The following is an 18,910-nucleotide window of genomic DNA, read 5'->3' on the forward strand; positions in this document are numbered from 1 at the left end:
TCCTCTGTAGGCCTCCTGAGCCGACGAGCGGGCCGCTTGACGGTAGGTGGAGAAACCGCCGCCTGAACTTTTGGAGGCGCCCTTGCCTCCGCTGCTCCGAAAGGGCGTCCGTCGTTGTTGCAGAACTCCAAGGGCCCGGGCCGTCTCGGTGTCCGCTTTAATGGCCTGAAGGGAATCGTCCACTGTTTTCCCAAACAGGTTGTTCCCATCGAAGAGCATGTCCAGGACTCTGGTCTGAACGTCTTGACGGAAGTCCGTAGCCTTGAGCCATCCACGCCGCCTAAGGTAAACGCCGTTGCCCAACTGGCGGAACCCAGTGTCGGCGATGTCCGTCGCAACGGTAATGGCGTGGTCCGAAGCCACCTCACCTTCCTGCAGGATCTCCAGGGCCTCTGCCCTCTTGTCGTCCGGCAAGAAGTCCAGTAGGGGAGCCAGTTTGTACCAGAGCGCCCTGTCGTAGCGGGCCACGATAGCCAAGGCGTTGGCCGCTTTAATCGTCGTCGCCGCAGACGAGATGACTCTGCGTCCCATAGCGTCCAATTTCTTTCCCTCGCCGTCCGGTGGGGAAGTCGATGTGGAGGCCGCACCCCCCCCCCGCTTTTTTCCTGGCTGCCGCGGAGACGACGGAGTCCGGGGTAGGCTGCGCCCGGAGGCACAGGGGGGCCGTGTCCGGGACCCGGTACTTCTTCTCGTACCGGTCTCTTCTAGCTGGCGTCGTGGAAGGGTTCTTGAGGAGGGTGAGGCCCTCATCCCAAATGTCGTCCAATAGAGGCACTGAGAGGACCGTCTTCCTCTTGGCCTCGCGCCGCTGATAAAGGAAACCTTCCTTCTTCTTCTCCTCAGGGCAGAGTTGGAAAAGCTCGGATGCCCTGGTGATCATGGAGTGGAATGATCCAATCTCGTCGGGCGGAGAAGCCCTGGTGGGAGGCGACGACGGTACATCCTCGTCGTATACCTCGTCGTCCGTACCCGTCGCTGCCGTGTCAGTCCCCGTATCATCCCCTCGGGTGGACGGGGAGGAGGGCTGGAAGGGGCGCGACGGCTGAAAAGGAGGCGGAGGGTGGATCCTTCTTTTCTTGGTAGGGGGAACACCAGAAGGTCCCGGTTCTGGGTCCCCCGACGGGAGAGGTTCCGTCGGCAACGGTAGTCTCGTCCTTATCTCTGAGCATAAGGACTGTATAGCCAACAAAATGGCCGCCGAGTTGTCTCGCGGCGCTGGCAGAGGGGAATCCGACGGGCGATCAGGGGCCCCGTCGGTACCCTCGATGATGTCGTCGTCACCTGCGTCGGGATCCATCCCGACGGGCCGGTCTTCTTCCACGCCGAGGCCGTGGCTTAAGACTTCGACCAGCTCCTCCTCCGAGGTTGAGGCCGAATCTACGACGACGCCCTGCCCCCCCTTTTTCTTCCCCACGGGGGATTTCACGGGGGCCCTATCGATGGGCACAAAAGAGGACTCCCTCCGAGGTGGCAGGGAGACTCTGAGCCCCGAGGTCGCCACCACTGGTGTAGCCCCCACAGGCTGAGCCAGGGCCGCCGCGACAGTTTCGATAGAGGGCTTGGCCGGATGGATTAAGGCCTTCACCACCTTAGGTGCGCTCACCGCCTTATCCTTGAGGGGGGGGACACTGCCTCGCTCCCCCTCCGATGGGGCCTTCGAGCTCGACCGGGGCCTCTCCAGGAGCTTCGCCGGGTGCTCGGCCTTCCTCTTACCCGACCCAGAGCGTTGGCTCGTGGTTGATGGTGCCGGGGAGGGTGCGCCCTGCCTGGCGCCCGTAGAGCCCGACCGTTCGGCGCTCCCGGTGCCAGCGGACTCGCGGTGCTTTGCCTTGTGTTGGACCCCCGTCGCCGGGGCGTCCTCAAGGGTCTTAGAAGACCGCTCGGATTTCTTCTTCTTCTTCTCGCCTGACGGGCTCTTCCCTTCCAGCCAGTTGGCGAGACGTTGATGGCGGTCCTTCATGGTCCGCTCCGACATGTTGCCGCAAAACGCACAGTCCTTCTCCACGTGCGTCTTGTCCTCATGTAAGCAGTGGAGACAAAAGGAGTGTTCGTCCTCCTTAAAGATGTTCTGCAGCTGGCATCCAGGGCAGACCCTGAACAGCTTTCCGGGCGTCGAGCATCCCTTCTCCTGGGCCATGTCCGGGCCTGAGAAACTTCTGGAGTCCTCCAAAAGCGTAGCTCGACGAAATCTTCACCCTTGAGGGGCGCAGACGAATCCGACACGGGTCCCCGTTGATCGGATGGAGAGTCGGTGGAGCTTGAGGCTCTTTTGACCGAGAAAACAAAGTTTTTGAGAAAAAACGTGAAAAAATAGCACTAACGCTCGAGAGCAATAGCACAAGGATCCCAACACATGAACGTGCGGTAAAAATCTGAAGATGGCTGCCAGAGGCGGTGCTTAGGTAGAGGGCAGTCATTGGCTGTGGTCAGTATGACGCAGAGACCAGTGATTGGATATTACTACGAAAGACAGATCAGAAATGAAACTGATACTGGTTTTTTCTTTACCGAGGATTCCCAGCCTGACGACGGGGAATATTCATGAGCATGTGAATCCATGCCAGACCCCATGCTGGAGAAGTAGCCTAATACACAAGACAGGGTGATATGTCAATATGTGAGTTATGTCAGCTCATTACTATGGTAACTTCACTTCATTTGATACCCATTATTAAAATGGATTTCTAAACTACAGCCTGGTGGACAGAGTTTAGGAGGCTCCAACCAATTATAGTGAACAGGAGAAATTCTGGGAGTTTTCCACACAGTGAAATATACAAGGATTACACTTAGACAGTAAGTATAAAAGTACTATATTTATTATAGGCCCAAAAACGCACTAGGAAAATAAATCAAGCAGGTAATGTTATTTGCACAATACCAATATAAAACATATATACATTCACAGTTAGTTAAAGCAAAGTATACAGTTCCCCTCCCCCAAACCCCCCACTGCAATACCTGAAACGGAAGAGAAGTAATTAACAATTTCACCAACATTCCACAGGAAGAGGAACTCCAACTTGAAAAAATCCACCTCCAACTTGAATGGGGCCTTGTGCCAAAAGTTCACAAGAACTTTTAGAAGTTGTGAAAAAGTTAGGGAAATGTTCCAGTGGATGTGAAGATTAGTACAGAAGAAATTCAAAGGAGTTTACTGGTGAGTAAAGTATTTATAATGGAGGAGATAGGGACACCAATAAGCATTGTGATTACTCACCGCCAATTCTCGTTTTTTCCCCAGATATGGCAGGTCGGGTGGGTCGCTGGAGGCAGGTTTTCCCGCCGTTGGTTCCAGTAGCAGATGCCCAGGAGTTGCAAGTGCAAGTGATGTTCCGGTCGGGTCCAAGATCTGAGTGCAACCCTTTCCAGTGGAGAAATGCATTAGGCACCAACGCAGGACTCTTTGGAACACTCTACCAGACAGGGGATGGCCGGTTCCAGCGATAGTCACTGCACATGCGCAACCGCAAGCGTCTCAGTGGTCATGTCAAAGAAAGCCTTTTTGTCCGGGACCCTATGATGCTGGGACTCAGATAGGAGACTTAAGGGACTAGCTGGCGACGGATAATGTTAAAATATCTTATTATAAAATTACAAGTGAGAAAATGGCGAGGCGCGTCACCACGTAGACTGTAAATGTCGAATGTTAAACTGAACTAAGATCTGGGTTAACGCATACACCGAAAAAGCAGCAAGATTAAAAATAATGGAAATCGCGCAAGATCTTGAACGCAGAAGTTGTGATTACGCAATGCACAGAGTGAGAAAAAAATACTGTGTATGTGTTCCGAGATAAAGGGACAGGTACATGTCACATTGAGAGCAGAGTTTGACCTTTTAATCCGGCAAAGAGGAAAAGCAAGTAAGAAGAATAAAAATGTTGGTGTATTTGTACTTTAATAAAAATCATCAATAGCAGATTAAACATGTTCATTTAATTTGATGTGCAGGTATGTTGATGTGCAGTAGATGGTGTTAGTCGTTTGGAAACAAAGGAGATAAAGGAAAAGCATGGTCAGAAAACGAACTAAAATAGTCGAAGTGGAAGATCGGGTAAGTAAAGGCGCACTGTCAGTGCAGCTTTGGGATGATAATTTAATAGAAACAAGCAAAGGGGAAAAGTGATACACGATTTTGATTAATACGATGGATGTTGTAAAATGCGCAATAAAGGTACGTTCAGTGTTTTAGATGCAATATTTTGGGGCAATACTGCTGGCGACCAACTAAGTTCTGGGCGAGAATGCAGAATGGCGACGCTTCTGGTATGGTAGGCCAAAACGGAGTTCATCAGTGGACAGGGTGGTCCAGGGATGCTTTCGAAGACTCCAGGCTACAGGACCATGAGAAGACATCGAGACTGGTTGATCCCACCAGTCCAAAGGGTCAAAGCACCAACAACAGAAGCAAGAAATGGTCACCATGCCTCTTCAGGATTCGTCCTTGGGTCTTCCGTTGTCTGCACAGCTACACAGGATACTTGGCTCCTCTTCTGATCTTCTGGAATGGCTGCAGGACTCTCTTCTTATCCCAAATTCAGGTGAGTGATCAGACTCGGATTCCGCGGCAGTCCCAGTCTCCGGACGGCAGCCTGTCGTAGGTCTGTCTATCAGGGAGCTTTCTGTAACTGAAGGGACAGCCCTACAATCGGGCAGGAACTAATGGGCTGGAAAATCAAATGTGTACACATGGGGTGTTCCTGTCCTCTCTCATTTCGTACTGTAGTATTTTAAAGCAGTGTATTCCTTTAAGCCTTTCAAAGGCACCCATGCATTAGTGCTGAATTCTAATCATGTGGTGATGAAACACCCATTAACAATGTTAGGTTTTTTATGGTAGCCTCTTTATTATTTGCGTGGCTAATTTTATAAATAATATAATTTTATAAATTATATTCTTAAAACAAGAACAGTACAAATGTTCAAATAAAGCAAGGTTGCACAGAGAATCACCATGGTTTTAACTTGACATGACTTGGTCAAAAACAGGTCGACTACTGTGCATATATACAAAAGGTAAAGACAATAATAGATAAAGCAAAGGACGAAACGTGTGCAATTCCTCTCTGGTCTATATAAACAATATGCAGTGGTTATTTGTGTTTGTTGGAATAAAGCTGGAGGTGTACATGATATTACTTCATACAGAGCACCATTCCATAGGTTCAAATGCTATGCCGTATTGTATTCAATTCTTTTCAATACGTTCAAGTAGACCAGTGAAGTATGAAGAACACAAAAAACAAGCAATCAAATTCATGCATGTCGCAATAGCATGCGCATCTGAATAGTGTGAAGTCAAGCGCGCATGCAGTTCCTAGGTACGCATGTGCATAACGCAGACATTAGCCAGTCCTGCCGCACGCATGCGCGCTTGACTTCACACTATTCAGATGCGCATGCGCTTTTAAACACAAAACGAGCAGCTCCCTTCATTCGCACTATGTCCTTCCATCGGACTACATGCACACGATGGAGATGCCCCAGACTCATCCATTCCAATACTAATCTAGGTGAGCTCTCTTGAAGTTTGCTTCTAGTCCTTTGTCAGCCTCCTTGCAATTCCTGCTTAGGATAAGCACAGGATTTTCTTTATGTTGAGCCATAACTTAAGCCTGTGCTCTATATAGGGCTGATACATTTGCTTACACAGCGCCGCCTTTCATTTCATTTCTTCACAGGGCCGCTCCATTGGACCCACACCTTCAGGCTTAGATTTTAACTTCACATCCAGCCTGCATAGACTGCGACTCCAAAGCACAGTCAAGGAATTCTGATCCCTACAGAAGTCCGAAACCACAGGAGTTTCCATGTAGCTCCTAGGAAAGGTCAGTCTCTGAACTTTGAGGGCCCTCAGCCCTTCACCGCCCCACTAATGTAATAGCAATATGTAGCATTTTAATCCTTTCACTTGCATTTTTCTATAGAAACACTTGGTATTCTCCTCTGAGTGGACACTTTTGTCTTTGTCTATCTTTAGGGAGACCTGCATATATAAGGCCCCAGAAGAAGATTGTGAATTTCAACAATCGAAACGTCAGTGATCCTGGTGGGAAATTGACTGCTCACCGCCTTTTAGGATCACACTGAACTTTCTTTATTGTTTAATAGATGTCGGACCAGTCTCTCTTGACATCCTGAGTTTCTAACTATTGCGACATGCATGAATTTGATTGCTTGTTTTTTGTGTTCTTCATACTTCACTGGTCTACTTGAACGTATTGAAAAGAATTGAATACAATACGGCATAGCATTTGAACCTATGGAATGGTGCTCTGTATGAAGTAATATCATGTACACCTCCAGCTTTATTCCAACAAACACAAATAACCACTGCATATTGTTTATATAGACCAGAGAGGAATTGCACACGTTTCGTCCTTTGCTTTATCTATTATTGTCTTTACCTTTTGTATATATGCACAGTAGTCGACCTGTTTTTGACCAAGTCATGTCAAGTTAAAACCATGGTGATTCTCTGTGCAACCTTGCTTTATTTGAACATTTGTACTGTTCTTGTTTTAAGAATATAATTTATAAAATTATATTATTTATAAAATTAGCCACGCAAATAATAAAGAGGCTACCATAAAAAACCTAACATTGTTAATGGGTGTTTCATCACCACATGATTAGAATTCAGCACTAATGCATGGGTGCCTTTGAAAGGCTTAAAGGAATACACTGCTTTAAAATACTACAGTACGAAATGAGAGAGGACAGGAACACCCCATGTGTACACATTATCAGGGAGCTTTGGCAAAGATCAGCTGGTGCACGATGATCCCTTGTAGCTCGGGAAGAGGGCGCCTTACCAGGTCCTCTCTGGGTCAGTCCTTGGAGACACAGCAGCTTTCAGATTGTGAAGGAGAGCAACAGCAATTATTTTGCTCCAGCAGGGCTTCAAGGTTAATCTTCAATTACTCCAGTTACTCGTTGTAGTGGACTTCAGCTTCTGAACACGAATTCTAGCAGTAAGAAGCCCCCAGATATACTAGTTGATCTCCCATTCATTCTGCTAGGTCACACTCGGGCAACCAATCGGTTAGAAGGGCATTCATGCAGGCAGGCATCCAATCATGTGCGTAGTGCATTCAGGCCATTCACTCCTCTCCAGACACTCACAAGTTATGTGTATTGGGACAAGTACCCAGCCATTCAACACTCCACACTGCATTCATACCAGTTTCGGGCAGGGCTGTCTCAGTCATTGCGTCAACCACCAGATACTAGACACCCACAACACAGAATGCCAATTCGTCACACACTCCATTCACCCATGTCCCAGGGTGTACCCACAACATACAGTCACTGCGAAGGTTCCAGCCAGTCTGGCCTGGACTTCACAACACCATCATATATGGAACTTCCACCCAACAGCCGGTCGGGGGAAGGGGCAGAGTCAGGGCTTTCCAGGACTTTCGGAAAACAAGGTAACGGGCAATAGAAAGCAAGAGGGCACGGGGGCCATCTTGTTTCCCATCAGGAATCAACTGATCCCAATGGCAGGGCCTGGGTATCCCAAAATGGAGGATACTCAGTGCACCTGTCAAATTCAGCATGGAGCTGCCACCAGCCCATACCCTGCTCTGTGGGCCACACACAGGTGCCCAAAAACAAACACTAGGGGCACAGGGTTGTACCCCCACCCATGGGTGCCATAAGGGTATCCCATGGGTCTGTACACCAAACTTAAAGAGAGCTGCACCGCCAGGAGTCCCACATGAACTCCTGCGTGGAAAACTCGACAGAACACATGATAAAAAGCAGTAAAGGACAAGGATACGGAGGCCCTGTCCCTCCGATGCATTTCCAGCATCACAAGGTGTAAAAACAAAAGCAAAATGTTTAGGGGTCCATAGAATATGGAGGAAAATGTGCCTAAAAGAGAAACTTTCCTGACACCCGTCCTTGAGCTAATCAATCGGAATAACTTCTTGTGGATTACTTCCAGGGCAAAGAGAAAAGAGTGCAGATTAGATTTACTGTCAAGGAGAATGGGCTATCACTGGCGGACATGGAGAAGATCTTGTTTAGAACTAATCGAAAGAAAGGTGTTCCATTGTACATGCTTGTTTGCTGTGTCTTACCCAAATTAATGATTGTGTTTATTTATAGATATGTTGTGTAGGTTTATTATTCCTTTTTGTGTGCCCTTTTCTACTTTTTGTACTTTACTCCATTACTTTATACAATGTAATATATTGATTGCATATGCATTATAAATTATTCATTATACATTTAATTTAGTTTAATTTAAAACAATGAAATGAACATATGACTGACTGGGAAGCGATAAGTGTTTGCTGTTCAGCACACAAAAGGCCCCTGTAGTTGAAGGGGTATTTGAATCTCTCCCTGCCCTGGAGCAGGACAAAAAGTACTTCCGAAGATTTCTCTCAGTCAAGCCTGTAATCAAGTCTGCAGTGATGGTTTCATCCCTGTGTGAAAATGCGAGCTTTAAAAAAAGCAGTGTGCGCTCTTTTCCTTCGGATTTCCCCTGCAGGAGTTGGTCACCTTCATGTTGTTAACATGTGAAGTGGTTCTCTGCACCCTTTGATATAATGCCTACTTCCTATCTAAAGCAACTCTATCACTGCGATTGATTTTTTGTGTTTGTGACGCTGCAAGCGCAGCATGTACATTTGTTCTGTGTCTTGTGTGGAGGTCAGTATTAGACTCCTAGTGGCGCCTCCAAGAGCTCTTAAATCAGATGCAACTTTTTTTTCTTGTTGGCTCTTTGGTTTACTCTACCAAACAGTCACAAATCACCTTTTTGCGGGGAGTTACCGCAACCAAGTAAAGGTGGTGTTGAGGGTCAAGACACCAGTATGGAGAGAGCTAAGGGGAGGATAAGGAAAACACCTAACCGCTTTAAAAGATTTCTGTCTTGAATAATCCTCTTAATTATTCATTGCATTTACAAGGAGGGAGATGTGTATGTTTTGACCCATCTGATGTGTGCTTTAATTGTGAGGTGTTAATGTTCTATGTTACGTCTCTTGTTTACGTTCCAGTTGGAGCTCTAGAGTGTTGGAGATCAGACAGTTGATGAAGGTTTTTCCCCCCTGCAGCTTTGTCTGCTGCCTGCTCCCTTTAGTTTTAAATAAACTTCCTCATATCCATATTTCAGTGTCCTCGTTATCCAACACTCCCCTACCCACTTTGAGTATACCGATTTCTCTGGCCAGAATTAGATTAAAACACTTCAGATATTTCTGGCCCTTCCAGTTTCTGAATGAGAAGGACTGAGGTAGCAGATCTCTGTAAGGAAGGCATGGTATCAAAAGTAAGACAGACAAAAATGACTACAGTTCAAGGGTGTTTATTGAACTTGCACAAGGGTGTGATAAACGCCAATCTAAACCTAAATCTACAGAGGGGAGCAAGCTCCGGCCATCAAATAATAATGCAGTCCTAGTGTCAAAACAAAAGGGCCTGTACTAAAAAAAACTATTGCCAATCCTTACCACTAATTTACAAATAATGTGGGGTAATGTTCCTGAAAAGGAAAGAAGTGTCCACAAAATAAGCGCTTGGAAACACATTGTGCATAGGGGCTATATAAATAAACTATCATATCATATGCCAGGTCATGCGAGCAAAGTACACACTCCGGCTTCTGCGGCACAAGGATACAGTTCCATTTTCCCCATTAGGCCCTTCTATGTCCAAGAATCTTTACTTCTTGCAAGTTTCTTGATACAGAGGGCCTGCTGTACCAAAAACACGCAAACATTCTTTTTCTTTTTCCATTATTCAATTTGGGTGTTCACCCTGGATCCCCCTCTTCCGTGCTTAGATCCCTTTCAAAACAAGGTCCAGAGAATTATTTTTCAGGTGACTCTCGGTTCACCCTGTATCCCCCTCTGTGGGACTCAGATCCCTTCTTTTGTTCATTTAGTCTCCCTCAGCCAGACTCGGACCAGTTGTGAAACACATTAAACTATCGAAGACTTTCGAATGTGCACTGGTTTAGCTTGACTCATTGCATGACCACTTTGATCTCAACATTTCTTTCTCTTGCACCGAGGATCCGTTGGATACCAAACCGAGACTTTCGAATGAGCACCCACGTGGCGCCCATACCACTCTGTGTATGGTATCTTTTCTTGGCCTCCCAAAGTTCAATTATAAAGTTCAACTACTTCCTTTGGCTTCCAATTGTATTTGCGTCGCTCATCCCAAACAATGTTGCCACTTACAACCTTGGTTCAAAACACAAGCTAGTTTGGTATCAGTCTCTCTGACTCACCGGCTGTGCTGTCTTTTCTGATGCCACTTTGTTGTAGGAGCCAAGGACAGTACCACAGCGGCAATCACTCCTCCCCGCCTGGGTTATCGATGCAGGAGTGCCCCGGGCACCTCCAACAGACTTTGCAGGTTTGATCAGCCTTTGTTCCTGGTCTTCAGTTTCTTACTTTCCAAGGCTCACAAAAGTAACGGTCTTTACAGGTGGAGGCTACTTCCCTCCTTGCAACCCTCTCTGGTCTCACCGTCTTTCTCCTTGTATTATAATGCCATCTGGAACTGCAGTTTCCTCATGTGTTTTGCCTCACTCGGAGTGTGCTCTTGTGCTCTGCCTTTTATCCGTTTGGGGAAGTGTGATGGAAGTCAAGTGTGTGTAATGATTCGTAATTGCCTGACCTTGCCTGACCATAGTGTTGGGGCATATCAGGTATACGGCTCTGGTGTTAGTCCGTTGTCGCCCACGGTGAACTGTCTGTGAGAAAGTGGTTGTGTCTGGAAAGGGGGTGGGGGTGAGTTCCTAGGAATCCTACCTGATAGGATGGGGAAAAGGTATGACAAGGAAGGGGATAGCGCGTCTCACCCTCCGGTGTCCCAATTCCATTCCTTGAAGACCCCTCATCCAGGTGATCCTTGCACACTGGTCCGCCCCCAGGAACTGGATCCAAAACCGATGGCTGTGCCCTGGCCACCTGGATGACAGATCCCCAGGGACTAGCCGGTGAGACTCCTTCAGGTTTCTCACATCTCAGACTACCTCTTCTCCTGTGTCATGGTGTTTTGATTAGGTGCCTGCCCTCTGCTCTTCAACACACTTCAATTCTTTTGTTCCCTGTGAGCGTCCACCCAGGCTCTCCCTGGCAGCGGAGAATTCTCCAAAGAAACTGCTATTTCTTGTCAGCATTTGTGTCCCTTATTGGAATGTCACCAGCAATACCTTTACCCTTGTGACTACTAAGGAGATCGATTCTTGTGATATGCACACCTTACGCATGGGCCTACTATTTCGCACCAAAATCCTCTTGTATAGGTATCGTAGAGTTTTGGAGTCTCCGACTTTCTGGGGATGGTTTGCACTTGTTAAAAAAAAATGTTTTAAAAAAAAAAAAACAGGCATGCTCACAGACTTCGCCTTAGAGAAGATTTAAGTAATCAAAATAAAAGGCAGCAATGTGTATTCTGGCCAACATGCCTTTCAACTAAGTTACATTGGCAGTGACTTGTTTTACCCTTCAGCCTTTATCTAGTCATTCTCCATGTGGGAGACAGACGGGGAGAGATGGCCTGATAATGTCCCTCTGGTAAGATAGAACATCAGTGACTTCACTGTTACTAGCGTATAGAGGCTTGTGAGGTGGAGCAGTATTCTCACGGGAACCGACACAAGGTCCTGCCCATAAATTGCCCTGGTCTTGGGCAATCCGAAAAGTCTTTTTGAGCATCCCCATGCATTTGTCAGAATCACCATTTGCTCTGCGCCATGCCAGAGTGTTCCATCTATAGGTAATGGCAAGGGAGTCCATGCAATTCTTGAACTTCTGTCCTTGAGACGGAGGTCTGTAGGCTGCATGCACCACTAGTAGTATAGTAGTTTAATGGGTGGCAATTGCTTTATCAAGTACAGGACTGAATCTCGCTATTTGTCCATTACAATTGTGCCACTGTCCATGGGGATATAGCCCAGGGCGAGAAGCTCTGCCATAGAGTTTCTGTGGGAGGACGAGTGGGAACATGGGTCGCTTAGCTCCATATGCACTGATAACTTACTCCCCTTTATCCTCCACCTCCAGGAACCACACCTTCTCGCTGAGGTGCAATTCTGTCTTTACAAGGGTTATTACCTCCTTAACCAGAGCTAATGGCCCCACTATGAGATCATCTCTAATTGAGGGTCCTCCTGCTGAGCAGGTCAGGTGTTAACAGATGTTCCTTAGGCTATGGATGGCAGATTTCACCGAGGGGTTCTGCCATCTTGATGTTTCAGTAAATCTTTCCAGCCACTGGATTGTACTGCTCAAGCGAACAGCAGAACACATTAATCTTGCTGTAATGCATCCACCAATTATTCCATGATTGTGATCATGGGCACTGGGATTGTTGTTGTTATACAGTTGACATACTTCTCCAAACTTAAGTTTGTGTCTTCTTGATTATTGGCTTTCTCATGAGGATGTTATGACAGAAATCTGCCTCTTCTCTGATGTCATGGTGCTTTTTAGTGGGTGTGTCCATCTGTTTTTCATCACTCTCTGACTCCATCACTTCTGTTCCCTGTGAAAGTCTGCCCAGGTTTTCCCTTGTGGGTGATAATTTAACTATCTCATGAGGGTGTCATGACAAATCTGCTGAATTATTGGCTTGAGTCTGTACACCAGAGTGGCATTGCATGCTTGTAAACCCACTAGCCACTTCTCAATCATGGCCAGAGTGAAGTGCTGAGCCTGACATTATAGGGATGAGAGGTTTGCGATTTGCTTCCACTATAACTTACGTATGGACACGATTGTTGTAACATTGTGGATCCGGTCAACATTGTTATGTTAAGGGTAGACAGAGTTGATTGATTGTTAATTTATTATGCGGTTAGGGAGAGGGAGGTGGGATGTGACGCAACAGGAAGGGAAGCTTTAGGAAGATGATGGAGAAGGAAGAATAAAGAGCCTTGTAGCTTCCCTATGTGTCTGCATCCTTGCTGGAGGGGGACGCTGTGTGGAAGGAGGTTTGAGAGTCCCACAGTAGCACTGGGGACTCCTGACACAACAACTGTGATGGGCACCACACAGGACAGCAAAAGCAAGGGCCAAAGAAGGCTGTAGTAGTGTCTGCGGTAAGCACCTTCATCGATTTCTGAAAAGCCTTTTCTTCAAGCGTGGTCCACTCCCACGCAGAGTCTATTTACATGAGGTTTCCAAGTGGTTCAGGCGGCATGAATTTTGGAAAACCTATCCTAAGAAGGCTGCATTGGCTTGTAGGAACTAGCACAAGGGCCTTTCCGGGTTAATCTGTGAGACCAGTGTCTCTGCAGCACTTCGGATAGACATTTAAGGTGTTCTACGTTTGTTCTGACATGCATAAGGATAGCGCCATTGAAGTTCAGCACTCCAGGAAGGCCAGCAAGTACACTCCTTATTGTGAATTAAAATAACTTGGCAGCCAACCCCATTCCAAATCTCAACCTATTATATTGGTAGAGTACTTGGCGTGAACGTCGTTATGCATTGTGATGAACATCTATAATGCTGCTTTTACTCGATTGCTTTGTTGTGCAAAAACATAATTGTACATATACTTAACAATCCTGTCATCTTGGGCTTGGCTTCAACCACGATGGGAAAAAACCCAAGGGGAGGGGTCTGTCACTCTTTCAATGATATCCTCATACTAGAGCTTGTTCAAATCTTGCTCAACCTTCTTACTTGGGTGAAACAAGATTCTTCAATGCTTTGGGGAAACTGGCAAAATTATGCAGTCTATATCTAACCTTACTGGTTGGCCTTAAAGACATCCTACACCATGAAATAGGGCTTTGTAGTAGATTATGGATGTCCTCCAGTTATATTCTGAAAGCAAAGTCTAAGATCACAGTTTATACTGGGTTCACTGCTCCCTCTCTCGTCGCTAGTTGACCTGTAGACATGCTATGCACGTGAACCATGCTAGTGGCATTGATTATTTACAGAGATGCACACACAACAGAGTTCAAGTCTGCCTGGCTTGCAAGAGCATGCCCCATTTATTCCTGCCATGCCTCAGAACGTAATAGGGGAGGAATATGCACAGGAGAGTGACAGGAATTAATGCAGTCTGAGAGGCCATTGACTTTGCTAACACTTTAGTCCTTTATCTCATCCATGCCATGATGGCGACAACCAAGCTACAATCACCAAATGAGGGATAGTTTGCACTTGCTCAAGCAAGATGGCTGCTTAGCTTAGCAGCTCTGCTTTATGGCACGAATCTCCTTGTGACAGTTGCGTTTATCCTTGCTGTGGCTGACTTCTGTCTACAGATAATACCCCCCGCAAGAGACTGCATCGATTGTCTGCAGCTTGGAACTCCCGCTGTCCTGTGTGTGCAGAGGTCCTCTCGACTGCGGCCCGGCCTGTGACTCGAACTGTGAACCACCTCAGCGGTGTGAATCTATTCCCCCCGCCCCCCCCAGGGGTGGTCGGCATCATTCGTGGCTGCAGCCACTCTCTGCTGGGACTGCCAATGCCTGCATTCTGAACCAACTCTGTGGTGTTAATACATCGTTTTGAGGGCTGCGGTGTTGAGCTGCACTCGCACGGGAGGTGAGCATGAGGGCCGGAGCTGCAGTGGTCGCCCCCCTGCGGCTGTCATAGCTGCGTCTCCTCACTGCGGGTGCTGACACAGGGGACACCTACGTTCGTGTGTAGGCGACCCTGTGAGAAACCAGAAGGTGTCACACCCGCTAGTCCCCATGGATCTGTCATCCAGGTGGCCAGGACACGCCCATCGCTTTTGGATCCAGTTCCTGGGGGGTGGACCAGTGCAGGATGATCTGGGTGAGGGGTCTTTGGGGAGTGGGACACCCGATGGCAAGATGTGGTATCCCCTGTCTGTAACACCTTTACCCCCATCCTACCCGATAGGATATTTAGAAACTCCACCGCCCCACACCCCTTTCCCTTCATGAACACCATCTCATTGACAGCACACTCTGGGAGAAAACAGATTCACACCCGAGCAGTGTACCCGAAACGTCCCACTACAATGGTCAGGCAACTCTAGGTAATCACCCTCACCAGACTACCATTAAACTTCCCCACACGGATAAAAGGCTGAGCACAAGAGCACACTTTGAGCGAGGCAAATCACACAAAGGAACATCAGTTTCGAGAAGGCCTCTGAATAGGGGGAAAAAGACAGAAAACCAAGAGGGGTTCGTTCGCAAGGGAGGAAATACCTTTGACCTTTCCGACAGATCAGAAAACATAAGGCCAGGAAACCAGGCTAAAGAATCCTATATTGTGTGTCAGATACCGGAGGCCATCCTGCGTAGCTGATCAAGTCGAGGAGGAGCAGCAGCCACTGTGGGATCATCCTTGGCTCCAAGAACAAAGTAGCATCAAAGTAGATCAACACAGCCCGTGAGTTGGGGAGGCCGATGCAAGACCAGTCTGTGTTGAAGTCAAGGTTGCAAGCGGCAACATTGTATAACAAGCACAGCAAAGAACATTGTTAAATGTTTTTGATGAAAGACGCGAGTAAAGCTAAATTGCTGATGAATGTTTGAACTTTGAGAAGGAAAGATACAATACCAGTGACAGAGTGGTCCGGCATCACATGGCTGCTCAATCAAAGGTCTCTGTAAAAGGTATCCAGCCAAGAGGTGGCAGAAACGAAAGTACAACATTGTGTGAAGTGAATCGCAGTGGTCCTGCGACAGATGAGCAAAACCCATCGCACATTTGAAATTCTTCGATTTTTGATATCGAGAGGAAAACGTAGAAAGTGAGATTGCATGGTCCGAGCCCGAACGAAAGAGACCAGTTGTGAACATTGTGGTAAAAAGGGGTCCAAGCCTGAAGGAGGGAGACCCATGTTAAATATTGGAAACGAGAACTTGTACATGTGAAAACCCTGATAAGAAAAGAACTTTGTTGCTTATTTGTTGCGACAGGCACTGTTCAGTAAGAGACTGTTATTGGAAAAGAAGATTTGGCAAAATACCCCGATATCTCTGCTTTGAACTGCACCCTCGTGGCAGAGAAGCCAGAATGCGTGCAAAGCTTGAACGTGCCACCTTGCCCCATGCTGAAAACATGGTGAAGGGAAGCCATCCACTCGACTATCCTGACATATTTCCAGAACACTTTTTTATTTTGCTTATACTATGATCCCACACCATTTTGTATTTAGAAGGATTCGCAATAGGTTTATTAGAAAAGGCCCTTTTATTTTTACAGACTCGACTAGGACTGCGTTATTTTAGGTCATAGCTTGTTCCCATCTTTAGATAGGCGTTCAACCAACCCATTGAAGTTCAATAAACACCCATAAACTGTGATCCCTTGTCTTCACTTACCATGTCTTCCTTACAGACCCGGATAAATACATTGTGCCCCAGAGCAGTGGCGGCAATGTTCCCTCTAATAATTTTGCTCTATGTGCAGAACTGGTAGGCTGTTGTGCGCACATTATTTTCCATGTGCGCAACTGACTAATGAGGTAAGCCACTTTGTGAGCATGTGTATTTAGTGAACTACCTTTGTAGAAGAGAGATTGAAAAGGGATTTCCTCTTCCCAGCCACTGCAATTCTTGGAAAATCTTACAACACTTTTTCCAAACACAAAGGCTAAAATAAAATATAGTATATGTGATTATACAGATAACTCATCAACGAGTCCAAGACTTCAACATCTGCCACAGTACCTTGTAAACATTTTAAGCCACTGGAGAATCACTCATGTATACTACAAAACACAAATATCTCTTGTCCTAACTGATGTGGCTGTCACAAAATTCAGACAGAAAACATTTGCCGATGTATTAATAGGAATGAAAATAAATGTTTAGAAAAAAATATTGATAGGAGTTCAAGCGCCACTTTAATGAAGTAATCCAAGGGCTAGGAGAACATGCTTCTAATGATTTGTATAAGGATGATAATTACATCAGAATAACTGCACCTCAGAATATGATGATCAAAATTGTCTGTTCCTCTGCTTACTATCCACATTACGTTCTCCTGTGTGTAGTTATAACACAAGTCTACAGCTAAGAGACATATGCACCATCAATTTTTACTCCCTAAAAAATGAAAATGTGCCTAACAAAAATGAGAAACAATGAACATATCGTTGTTTCAACCCACAAAGCTCCAATTATATTTTTTCGTATTAGTGACCAGTAAAGCACTGGCATAGGAAGGAGCTCTAATATTAATGCCTGATGTCAAGAGGAATTTTAAGGGGAAGAACATCTTTTAATAAACAGAAAGTATCCCTATTGGCAAAGCTAATTACCTTTTTACTCCTTGAAAAATCATTTGATTCCAAGTAGGGAGCAAAATCTAATTAGACCCCTGACAAAGGAAGTGAAATAACAGGACACATAATAAAGTCTATTGTTTTGCCCACCCTTCCGCACCATAGCCTAGACAAAATTAAACAAGAGCCTTACTAAGGTTTATTATGGAGCCCTGCTGAAGAAAATAACATATAGGCCTTTTTAGGTTAATAGCATCAATTCATTAGAGATACAACTGATTGAGTGCCTTCTTCAGTAACTATGGATGCCTCTTCTGTAATTCTTTATCAGTTAAATACGATTGGGGGGATGCTAGAGACGATACACAAAGAACACATGGTTACATTGAAAAGCCCTCCGCAGCTGAGCATAGAAAGAAAAAGAAGGTGCTGTTGTCTAGATGGGTGCTAGACTTTCCTATCCTTTAGCAAACAAACAACACATTTCCTTACGTTTACTGGTGAAACGTATGACTTGGGTTTTTTATTTGCTGCTTTGTTCATCACCCACATGGAGTGATTACCTGTGCTCTTCCATCCCTGGTCCCTGTGCTATCCTCCAATACTAGTTGATAGAGCACTGTAAAAAGTGAGGGATTGTAGCAGTATACGCTCGCTGGGATATTTGCAGGCCTACAATACTTTTTAAGTAAGGCATATTTAATGCCTCACATATTATGTGCATTTTAAGAATGGCATGACTCTACATGTACATAATTATTTTGCAGTGCATGCAAGATTGTTTGCAGCATAGCCCACCCTTATATCATTGTGTAGGATTATGCAGTGCTCGGTGAAACCGTTTTTGTATAGCAGAGATTTACCCTATAATGTAAGAAGGTCTATGACCAAAGGAACTCTGAACACTTGAAAACGATGCAGATTGTGTGAAAAGCATTCTCCTGTCTGAATATCCGGTGCCGTGATACTATGGACGACTAATCCCAGGCATAGTCCATACCCATTATCCATTGTAGGGAAAGTAAATGATATTGCAATGTTGTTCTCCACTTATATGGTAATGTTAGTGATGCTTAAGTATGAGTCGCTGAGCATCACATTTGTCCTCTCAAAATCCTTAGAGGGCAAATTAATATTTGAGTTTTAGAATGTGTTAACTTGCAAGGGGGCTGCTTCAAAGCACTTGCGTGACATATGTACAAAGAAGAGTAAGTATGGGATAACGTTACACATCCAAGTAGCCTGCTTACTTACAGTCATTAGCCAATATTTGAGCTAGTAGTTCGATTGTATAGTGTGGGTGATGCTTTTGGTGAGGCACAATGAGTAACAGAAATTCTGACGTGTGTACGTTATTCATATTACAACAAACATAAAACAAGTGGATGTAGGGACACGTCTGCTAACCTTTCGCAAAGCCAAGAGAGGAAGAGTCAAGGTTGTCTGGTTGTATCTTAATGTTTTCTGGGACAGAAGTTAGAGTCATGAGGTAAAAGTGTGGTAGAGTCAAGTTTAGGAGTCATAGGTGGCGAGGGAACATTATTTGGTTGATGTGTGCAGGCATATCCTGGTTAGATTCTTCTGTTCTTGGAGCCAGTTTTTCATATTAGTTTTTAACCTCTTGTGTGTATTTTGCTGTTAGGGATTTTGTGTGTTTACGGTCACCCTTGCATAGTAGTGTAATGCAAATGAGCAGAATATCAAGA

Source organism: Ambystoma mexicanum, chromosome 3p (genome assembly GCF_040938575.1).
Source record: "Ambystoma mexicanum isolate Mex_15411 chromosome 3p, UKY_AmexF1_1, whole genome shotgun sequence".
NCBI classification, from domain to species: Eukaryota; Metazoa; Chordata; class Amphibia; order Caudata; family Ambystomatidae; genus Ambystoma; species Ambystoma mexicanum.